This window comes from Delphinus delphis, chromosome 4, assembly GCF_949987515.2.
Source record: "Delphinus delphis chromosome 4, mDelDel1.2, whole genome shotgun sequence".
In the NCBI taxonomy this organism is placed as follows: Eukaryota; Metazoa; Chordata; class Mammalia; order Artiodactyla; family Delphinidae; genus Delphinus; species Delphinus delphis.
The window spans coordinates 104,481,423-104,493,185 of record NC_082686.1 but is presented as its reverse complement, the minus strand read 5'-3'; the positions used below and the strand labels follow the sequence as shown (position 1 = coordinate 104,493,185).

At 42.0% G+C, this 11,763-nt stretch overlaps 1 non-coding gene across 1 annotated transcript; it reads right to left on the bottom strand.

Moving 5' to 3' along the window:
• Positions 1 to 294: 294 nt before the first annotated feature.
• TRNAK-CUU (transfer RNA lysine (anticodon CUU)) lies at positions 295 to 367 on the bottom strand. The gene has a single exon. It is a non-coding gene; the product is annotated as a tRNA-Lys (tRNA).
• Positions 368 to 11,763: the final 11,396 nt, after the last annotated feature.

Genomic DNA, 11,763 nt, shown 5'->3' with positions numbered 1-11,763 from the left:
ACTACTGAAGCCTACGCGCCTAGAGCCCGTGCTGTGCAACAAGAGAAGCACCGCAATGAGAAGCCTGTGCACTGCAATGAAGAGAAACTAAAGAAACCACTCACTGCAACTAGAGAAAGTCCACGTGCAGCAACGAAGACCCAACACAGCCAAAACAATAATTAATTAATTAATTATTTTTTTAAAAATAAATTTAAAAAATGTCCAATAGAACTTAAATACCAAACCAATTTGAGTACCATATCCATTTTTTTTTTTTTTTTGGCCGCCACCACGCGGCTTGTGGGATTTTAGTTCCCCAGCCAGGGATCGAACCCAGGCCCTTAGCATTAAGAGTGCGGAGTCCTAACCACTGGACTGCCAGGGAATTCCCTATCATATCCTGTTAAAAAAAATAAATGAGTGAGCTCTTCTTTAATTTATTTATTCTTATTCTATTCTACTTCCCCCTCAAAATTTAGTACTAATGTAATTTTATTTAGTTTTTCAAAATGGTTTATTGATCACCCTATCAAACTTCTTTACACATAAGTGTGTGTGTATATATATATATATATATATATATATATCAATTTAAATTTTTAAGTTTCCTGTGACCATAAGGTTCTAAGTAAAGAAGTCTTCTATATTTGTTACAGTTACTATAATTAATCATTTGACTAAAACAACATACATATATTATAAACTTTGATGGACAATTATAGAATAAAAAGGGAAATTGTACTGGAAATGCACCTTTTATTGAGAGGAGGGTTTTTTTCCCCCAATTCATTCATGTATCTGTCAATGAATATTACTTATTGACAGAATGAGACAGAGTTCTCCATCATTTCTATTCCCATTATTGTATTTATAGATGTAAATCTTGGGAAAATCCTGTTCATAATTAAGTAGGTGGGAATGGAAAGACCCTTGTACAGTGACATCAATCAATTCTTTGAGTTCCCTTTGAATTATATGCCAAAAACATGTTGTGATCTACCATCAAAAATTATTTTTAGTCATCTTTCAGATGACAACTCCATTAGTTCTTGAATTTTGTGACAGCAAAGTATTGGAAACCACTTGACTTGCAAAAATATATTAACTAGTCATTAGAGCCATTTACGGTCTCATACCTGTCCCTAGACCTCCCAGAGTTTCTTCACAGGTGTTTTTTTTACCACCTGGGGGAATGCATCTCAGTAAGACTGGAGAGAAAAGCTGTTCATTTGTGGAGTAAGAGAAGAAGGATTGTAAAACGGAAGATGGAAAAGAAACCAGCAGGACAGGTTTCTCAGTGCATTCTCAGGCAGGTCAGCTTTGAGGAATAACTCATACAGAAGTTGAGGATCTGGAAATTGATTCCCCTAAAGCTATCCATCCCATCCATCTCTTGGAAAGTCTTTGTAACCTCTTTTTGGATAGGCATACTGCAGTTTGAAGACCACTGTGTTAGCGTCTATCATCTTTTAAAATATCCTTCAAACTTGTGACCCATCCTTACACCTTGTATTTCAATCACCAATAATATGTTGGGCATTCCTCCAGTTCCTGGACATACAACAATCAATAAAAGAGACAAAATTCCTGCCTTCCATGCTAGATGAGGAGATAGACAATAAATTATGAGTTTGACTCCATTTTACACTGAGTGTGACAATGACATGGACATGCATGGCAGTGCCAGAAATAGAAAGCTCAGGCAGCTGCTGATCTTGGAACACAGCTGTCTTGCCTCCTTTGTAGCCTGCAAGGGCAGAGGATACTGTGACCTTTGTCCTAAGTTTCCCCAGCACGAAGCAAAATGCCAGCCACATAATAGGCTCCTTCATACAAATTTGTCTAATTAATTGAGTGAAGTTGCAAGTCAAAGAAATTGTATTTGTCTTTCCAAAGTGTCTGACACAATTGTCCTTTAAAGGAGGAATACTGTAGAACCATTCCTAAAATCAAAGCATTTTTAGATCCAAAAGGAAACTCAGTAACCACCTGATCCCATTTCTCCTTTTCTTTTTTTTTTTAAGAAATTGTTTATTTTCCATCGACCTTATTTCCATCTTCTGTTTAAGAGCAGCTTTGAGACCACTCTGGCTGTTTCTCCCCATTTAGTGGTCTGAGCAGTGGCGGCAGACCGGCCTTCAGAGGCTGACTGCGCGCCGCGGTCCTTCCGGAGGAGCTGCTGGAAGGTGCCGAGGCCACCTGCGCCTTCAGACCCGTCTGCAACTTCGGGTTGAGTAGCAATAAGTTCGAGACATGGAGCGGCTCATTCACCCCGGAATTCCTCCGGGGTCTCAGCCTTTTCAGCAGCCGCCTGCTCTTCCTTTTCAGTCTCTTCACGATCCCTGTAGAAGCAGAGACACGACCTGACTTCCCGCGAGCGCGCACCGGAGATGGAGCCGCGCAGGCGCACAATCCCCAGGCCAGCACCACCACATCACACCCGCCGGGAGCTCCCCTCGTGCTGAAGGGATGGCAGCGTCCACACAGCGCAGGGACCATAAGACGCCTCTGTGAGGCTGGTGGTCACCCCTGATAACCGCACAACACACAGCGGAAGGCTGCCTGGATCCGGTTAGTGAAGCTGCCAGGAGTGGATGGAGCACCTGCAATAGAGAGGCTCCCGTGGCAGCAGCAAACTTCAGCACAGATCGCTGGCCCGCATTCCTGGAGGGTATGACACTGGCGTCTGCTGGGTTTTCAATGTCGACAATGGCACGAGCTGCTGGCAGAAGCTTCTCCCGGGTTCTCTTCAGATTTATGAGGTAACGCCATCACTTTTCCTTTTGTAGATGTCCTGTTCCATTTGGAAGCCAGGTTGGTGCCGTCTAAGTGGGCTCCGCTGTGAGGGATTTGAGGACACGCTCCTCCTTCATTTGCAGGACATCAAGGGCTCCGGTTATTGTGAAATTTTCCCTGTAAGTTACAAGGGGGAGCCCAGAACAACGCCGCCATATGGACCCCTCTCTGGCTAGTGTGGAAAGACTATTTTGCCTTTCCTTGAAGAAGAAAATGTAAGCCTGGAAAGGGGAAGCAACTTGTCAAGGTCATGAATCTAGTCAGTGACAGATGTTGTATTTGTGGCCAGTGGAAATTTTCTGGATACCTTCAATCCAGGCAAATTCTGCATCCAGTTTCCTTTAACGTTGCCCCAGTTTGATAGTTGCCACTGAGAAATGTCCCTGCCCCATACGCATGTAACCTCCCAACGAAACCTTAGTGTCTATATAAAAAGTGAAATAAGAAAATGTTTCTCCCTTTATTTCATGAATTCCCTTGGAATTCACAAAAAAATATATATATATCATAACAGAAACAATTGGTCAGTTGGGTCATTTAGAGTGGCTACTTCTACAACCCAAAATGTGGTTCCTGGTTTTTAGCTTGGAGAGTATGAATGGATCTTCTAATGAATGGGAGTCTTGTACAGTTTCACTGTGAATTTAATATCTGTAAATGGAGCCCCAAGGCCAAATTTCCCATAAAGGGTTAGCAGGATTATTGGTCAGGAAGATTCCTTAGACAGAGAAATAACAGTTCAAGTGGAAATGCAGTTGCTTCTGTTCTGAAGCCTCTGGGGTAAGTCCTTGGGGTGGGTGCTGCCCCTACTAGAGGGAAGTCCCTGGTAGCTGAATAAAGAGGTTCCAAGTAAAAGAAAGAAAGGGTTGTTTTATTACCCTGGCACAAAATGGAAACCAAGCAAGTAAATAAAGGAAGAGTTTCTGAGAGAAGAAGTTGTGGGTTTGGTTTCTGGGTGTGTCCCCAGTGGTTTCACTTTGCATTTCTGTGGCATTTGATTGAAGTGATATACTGTGAGAAGTTTCTGCCCCTGGCTTTCCAATAAGAAACCCTGGAAACCACACTCAAGGGTAGGGACCAATGAAACCCAAAGAAGAGATCACTTCATAGCTATCCTTCAACCTCCACTGATGACTCTCAGGTAATGAGCTCCATCCCCATGCTCTCTTTCGTGTCCTAAGCTGGATTTCTCACTCCCCTCTGGAAGTCTTTATTTGAAGGTTCCCAAAACATCTCATATGGACCCCTCTCTGACTAGCACAGAAAGACCATTTTGCCTTTTCTTCAAGAAGAAAATTTAAGCCTGGAAAAGTGAAGCAACTTCTCAAGGTCACGAATCTAGTCGGTGACAGACGCTGTATTTGTGTCCAGCGGGAAAATCTCTAGAAACCTTCAATCCAGGCAAATTATCTTCATTATCTTTGTCCCTGAAACTGCTCCTTCTCCTATTTTCTCTTGTTCAGAAAACAGCCCTACCATTTATCCAGGTACCCCAGTCTGAAACTTGGAACTTCTTCTTGACTCTTTCTCTGAAACCACTTCAAATTCAAATTCATCATCAGGTCCTGTCATGGCTGCCTTCTAAATAAATTTCACACCTTGCTCGTCCTCAGCAGGCCTAGGGCCAATGCCTCACTGGAGTGAGTCACCAGTTCTTACCAGGGCTGCTATGAAAACCTCCTCCCCAGAGTCCCAGCCTCCACGAAGTTCCCTCCAATCCATCCACCACATCATTCCTCATGCTTTTTCAGAAAAGCAAATCCAATTACCTACCTTTCCACTCTGCAAAGTCCTTCAGTGGCTCTGGCCACAGAGGCATCTATGAAATATGAAACAAGGAGGAAACCTATAAGTCAGGATGCGTGAGCAGGAATTCTATCCCTGCTACTCATCTTGGGTGAGTCACTTGTCCTGTATGAGCCTCCATTTCCTTACCCATAATATAAGGTATTTTGAACTAGGACAATAGATTTAAACTTTTTAGTCCAGGGTCAACAGTAAGAAATACATTTAAACCATCACACACACACACAGAGACACTTATGCATAAACACACACAAAAATGCACACACAAAAAACACATATATGCGCATGCAGACCACACGTATACACACACGAACTCACCTGCTACACACAAATACACATATGTACACACAAATCATATTGTAAAACACAAAGTTCCCCGATATGAAATGTAGTCTTTCTAGGTACAATGTACTCTGATACTTTTTATCCATATTATTTAATTTTTAAATTTTTAATGATTGAAGTAATGCTAGTTGTGACCCACAAAACTGATGACAGGACTCACTAGGAGGCTGAAACCTGCTGTTAGATACTGAGCTACATGATTTCTAAGTTTCCTTCTAACTCTGAAGATGTAGGTGGGCCAAGTCAGAAAAAAGAAGAGCTTCCAGAATATAAGAAGAAAGGTTAGGAAGAATTCCTTCAAACTAATAAAACCCTGGGCACAATAGCCTTTCCATGTCCCCTGTTCATTGTTTGTAGGAAAAAGCCTTCGGCCTCTTAGACCTTCCCTGATTTCCAAAGGACAGATTCAAACAGGTACTCATTAGGGGAGTGAAGGAAGGCAGAAAGAAACAATAGTACCGCAATGGGACAAGGTCCTGGTTCCTCCTGGGGTGGGGTGGGGGATTGGGGGAGAACAATCTGATATATATCTCTGAATTCTTCTACAGAAACTAAGGCCTCCACCCAGGTGGAGAACGGTAGCTTCAGGCTGAGCACAAGTATGTGGACCCCAGACAGATCGGAACCAGAAGGCTGATGACTGAGATTCCTGGAACACCACCTAGCTACCTCACCACTAACCAATCAGAGGAAGGTTACACATTCTGCAGCCCTCCCCCCAAATTTTGCCCATAAAAACGTCTTCCCTGAAACACAGGCAGGAGTTGAGGTCTTTGGAGCACAGGCCACCTGCTCTCCCTGCTCGGACCTTCAATAGACCTTTCTCTGCTCCAAACTCCGACATTTCGATTTGTTTGCCCTCACTGTGCTGGGCACACAAACTTGCATTCAACAACACTAATACCATGAAAACACTCACTTCATCACAAGGTAGTCCCATATCCTAGTCAACAGCTCACTATTTTGCTAATTGCAAATATGGAAACCACAGACACCAGTTAAAAATTAACCACAGACCTCAGTTAAAAATTGTGTAATTGGCTTCATGATAGTATCCACAATTCCCCATTTCTTTAGGCAGCCAGTCCCTTTTCAAACAACACACAGAAAGTGTGGGGAACAGCTTAATTTTAGCTTAATAATTATCTTGCAGACCATTCTACTCATACATCTATAGTCAGATGCATCTCTTTCTTAATGGCTACATAGGATTCCATTTTATGAATTGAGCCTAATGTAACTAATTCCTTATTGATGGCCATTTCTACTATACTACAAACATCCTAGAAGTGAAATTCCAAAAACAAAGAATATATGCAGCTGTCATGTGATAGGTATGGCCAAGTTATCTTCCACGGAAACTTTACCAGCTTACACCCTACTTACCAAGTATGAGTGCCAGTTACCCCAGATCCCTGCCAACACTTGTTTGAGAATCAGCCACATGGATTCAAATATCAGCTTCTGCTTGATGTATGTGACCTTGAACAAGTTGCTGAACAACTCTGAGCCTTGGTTTCCCTCCTTTTGGCAAAACCCACAAGGTTGTTATGAGGATTAAATGCAATACTGAATGCAGTAGATCTTTTATAAATTATCAGGTGTGGTTGGCTGCATCTTTTTTTCCCAGCCCCATCCCAGTAATACCAATATAATATTTAACTTTAAAATACTATTGTATGTTAACTTACAACCGTAACAGTGTACTTTCCTTGAGGGTAGTCAAATTTAAACAGCATGCCTCCTAGCTTCTGTGGCAAACTTCTGTGCTCAATAAATGTTGACACATCATGAGCTCACATCTTTTTTTAAAATATATGGTTTTCAAGTGAGTCTTGCTTATTGATGATCTTGGGTATTTAAAGTCTTCCAAGTTCTTTTGCAGGACAGAAAGTGCTGAAGAACTCATTGTAGATGATCAATATCTATCACCAAAAATAGTTAATTATTGTTCTGACAGAAGTTGGTTTTGGAGTGCCATAATATAACAAAAGAAAAATTAAAACAACATTTCTTAGAGCTATTTATTAGAGCTTGAATGTTTTTAACAGAGTTGTTGATGTATAATTTACATACCTTAAAATCTATCTGTTTTGAGTATAAAATTAGTGATTTGGGATAAATTTACAGAGTTGGGCAAACATCACCAGAATCCAGTTTTAGAACATTTCTATCAACCCAGTAAGATTCCCAAACGCCCATTCACATCTCTGCAAGTTCATGGCATCGGTTAGCCAGGGATGAGTGAAGAGCTTGGATCATCTCTGGTCCCCACCCCTCCCAGCACGTGTTCAGAAGGCAGCCAGTGGGTGTGGGGTAGTTGTTCAAGTTGCTCCGTAGTTGTCTCATTTCTAGGATCTCCTAATTAAATTCCTAGCTTGCCAGCCATAATACTGCTTTCCCCAACCTGGACTGCAGCCTCAGGGGAACAAAGTGCTGGCTTTCCCCATTCGCTTGGCACCAGGATCATTCCTTTAACTGACCACACAACCGGGGGTAGGTTTTCTGCCTTCTGCTAAAACTCAGTTGCACTCCCTCCAGCACTGAAGCTGCGGGCTTTATCGGTTTGTCCCATCCTTCTAGAACCTTCTCACTGACTGAGCTGGCACCGGGCTGGGAGCAGTCCAGGCAAGAATGCCACAGATTCCCACTATTCTTAATGAAATACAGCAGTTCTTTATGAAAAAAAAAACACTTCTCAGTTTGTTGTTTGCCTTTGGTCAATTTCCAGAGCCCTGAAATGGATGTGATTGACAACGTTGTCTCGTTTTATCATTATTTTCTAAGGAGATGATTTGCTGACTTGCTTACTCTGACCTATTGGAAGTCTGGAACTTGGGTTTTAAGACGAGTAGTTTTCTTCTATTTGGCTTCTCAGTGTTCCAGCAGCTTTGATCCTTCGCCTCAGTGGACATTTCTCCTATAAGTGATGATGCCTTAGAAGGCGAGTCAAGACTCAACGTCACCATGCCAGACCTGTCAGTCAGGAGGTGGCTGGACATCACTCAGCATACACAGATTGTCTTTGTTCTTCAGGAGCAACTTGATGGGCAAAATGAGCACAATAGGACAAGAAAGCAGCAGTAAAAAGATGTACTAACTATTCAGAGAGTAATAAAACCTCCTCTGTGGTTTAAAAGCTGAGAACTGAACCCTTCCCCAGCCTAGAAAATCCAGAGGCGAAGACCTTTGGACCAATGACAACCCCGTACAGGACTGCACACAATTAGAATTCTAGGAGAGGGCTGTAGGGCTGAAAGAAGTTGTTGTTTTGGGACTGACATATTTCATTCTATGCAGTGTAGCAAATTCAGGGCTCCTCTTATATCCAGAGAGAGGAATCCCTTTACTAATATACCAAGAAGGCATATAGCATAATAGTCGATATGCAGGGTCTGGAGCCAAACTCCCTCAGCTTGAACCCATTCCCCGTTTCTGCCTGCCTCTTTTATTGCAGTGTGACCTTGGACAATTTTCATAAGCTCCCTTGGCCTCACCTGCCACATCTATAAAATGGGAAGAAGATGATATAAACAATACCAGCCTCAGAGGCCTGGTACATGTGGAAGTTCTTAGAATCCTTCCTGACCCATCACTTGAGCTCAGTAGATGTTAGTTCTTATTAATATTTTTAAACATCATCATTTCTAGGGTTCCCTAGTATATGTCACATGAGAGGCTATTGGCCGTGAAATCTCCTTACCAGCCCTGGGATAGAGCCTGGGAATGAGAGCAGGTGCTTAAGAATAGTGCTGCTTTCAGATGAAGAACTGTGCCCAGCAAAACGGCACTGAATCCAGTCAGGATGACCCACTGGCCACCACATTCCTCAGACTCGTGTTCTGAGGCTCCTTGGGATCGGTCCACCTCCACCCCCGGGCCGTCATGCCTCCACTGTGCCTGGGCCACACCCCTACTGCCCAGCACCGCTTTCCCCAAGCTGTGCATCCAAGAGGCAAAGGTCCCTTCACCTGGGTTCCTTGCTCTTCCCTTCGGCTCCTGTGGCCAGGGCCCTGGCGGCCTGAACTGCCCAGATCAGCCTGCTAGCTCGGCCTGGCTCCAGGCAATGGCTAACATGCCCTAAGGTGACACTTGGGAGCCCCATAACCCTGCCAGGACAGCAGGTATCTGTCTTTCTGATCATCTGAAGTAACAAGCCACCAGACTGATAAAGACAAACTAAATGAAATATATATATATAGGAAATATATATATATACACTACACACATATGTGTGTGTATATATGAAACATATACACATATGTATGTGTGTATATATGAAACATATATATATACATGCATATGTGTATATATATAAAACATATATACACATACGTATGTGTGTGTGTGTATATATATATATATATATATATATGCCGTATTCTGCATATGGGTCAAAATTACAAATATTCCAAAATCTTACTTCAGTTCTTCCTTAGGGCTGCATGAAACACCATAGAATATTTTCAGTGATTCTTAATCTCTTAGAAATATAGGCCAGTGCTATTTGGAGAGCTCAGTATTAAACACGCTAAGAGTCTTTACATTGAATTCCCACTTTCATGCCATATTAACATAAAACTCAGATCTACACCATATGGGTTTAAGTGAAAAAAATAAAGGTGAAGACAACCAAATCAAAACAAAATAAAACAAAACAAAGCACTAAGGAGGCAGCCTGTGTAGTGGATTCAAGGGTAGCCAGTGAGCACAGCCTGCCTGCGTTCATACACTCTTCCCCAAGTAGCCACGTGAGCTTGGCCAAGCTGATTGACCTTCCTGCACCTGCTCCTTCATCTGGAGGACAGGGATAATCACAGTACCTGCCCCACGGGGTTGTTTTAAGAAATAAAGTATGTAATGTGTGTAGCACACTTAGGACAGTGCCTGACACATTGTTGATGCTTATAAATGTTAGATGTTCATTATTTATTCTAATTCTTATCCTATTATTTACTGGCCAGATAAATCAGCATTTCCTAATTGCTGGTCCAGGGAACTCAAAGAGGCCACAAAAACCTACCACTAAATGGACTTAGTTTTTAAGACCAAAAACTCACATGACTCATAATCAATAAGGTAAATAACATAGAGTTAATGTGTTCAATGCAATTTGTATTTTCAGTGATAAAATAAATAAAGGAAAAATTATTATTGAAATGTTTTACTCTTTTTCTTGAAAATGTTAAGAAGAATATAGTCTATGCTTTCAAAGATTTAACAGTCTGCGGAGGAGAATGTTTATATTTTACCAATCGCACTAAGCCAGTGCAGGGACACACTGCTAGAATAAGCGCTTAGAAAGAGCCTGCTACGCTCTTTCATTAGGGTGTAAATTATAGATGCGGTAGATTAGTGACTGTCCCAGGACACACTCAGCATCAATAACAGCACGAAAATAATTAGAAAATAGTGATTTTAACGAGAATGTTTCATTGTGCCTAAAATGTGCAAGCAGTATGGCTTATGCTGAGTACTTGCCTTCCTTTTAAGAGTCTGGAATTCTGATATGTACTAGGCAGAGTGTGCCTACATGACCAGCTCCCAGTAAGAACCCTGGTCACTGAGTCTATTTTTTTTTGGCTGCGTTGGGTCTTCGTTGCTGCACACGGGCTTTCTCTAGTTGTGACGAGCGGGGGCTACGGTGCGTGGGCTTCTCATTGCAGTGACTTGTTGCAGAGGATGGGCTCTAGGTGCAGGGGCTTCGGTAGTCGCAGCACACGGACTCAGTAGTTGTGGCGCACGGGCTTAGTTGCTCTGTGGCATGTGGGATCTTCCCGGACCAGGGAGTGAACCCGGGTCCCCTTAATTGGCATGTGGATTCTTAACCACTGCGCCACCAGGGAAGTCCCTGGTCACTGAGTCTTAATGAGCTTCCCTGGTAGACAGCATTTCACACATGTTGTCCCAATCTGTGGTTGGAAGAATTCAGTGCATTCTGCATGACTCTAAACATAACTAAGATTTTTCAAGTTTTTTGAATAGGCAGAGATCAAGACTTTTTAAAAACAGTAAACTGGGACTTCCCTGGTGACGCAGTCATTGAGAACCCGCCTGCCAATGCAGGGGAAATGGGTTTGATCCCTGGTCCGGGAAGATCCCATATGCCACGGAGCAACTAAGTCAGTACACCGCAACTACTGAACCCCGCATGCCTAGAGCCCATGCTCTGCAACAAGAGAAGCCACCACAATGAGAAGCTCGCACACCACAATGAAGAGTAGCCCTCTCTCTCCGCAAGTAGAGAAAGCCTGCATGCAGCAATGAAGACCCAACACAGCCAAAAAATAAATAAATAAATACAAATTAAAAAAACAAAAACAGTAAAATGATTTTTAATTTTTTAATGTTCACTGGAGAAATTATTGAAAATTCAACAAACAAAACTAATTAAAAAAAAAAAAACCATCCACAGTCCTTTCACTTTGGTTATAACTATCTGGCAGATAACTATTTGGGCTTACATCCCCTTCATCTTTTCTCCCTGCAGGCATGCAGACACTTGCTCTCCCCAGTGCAATCATTGTTAACATGATGTTTTCTCTCAACAATATGTCATAAGCATCTTTCCAAATCAATAAAAGAAGTATCAACTGATCTCAAAGAATAGATTTAATATCCTTTGTCCACAGAGCAATAAGATCAATCAGTGTAAGATCAATGTGAGAAGAAAGAGAAAAATACATCTGGAATTTTAAAGACATCATTCTAATAATGTATGGGTACGAGAAGAAATTGCAAGAAAATTTCAAAATATTGGTAACTAAAAGATAAAGCTCTAAAAAATCAAGATGCAATGAACGTTGTATTTGTATGGAAATGTGCAGTCTTAAC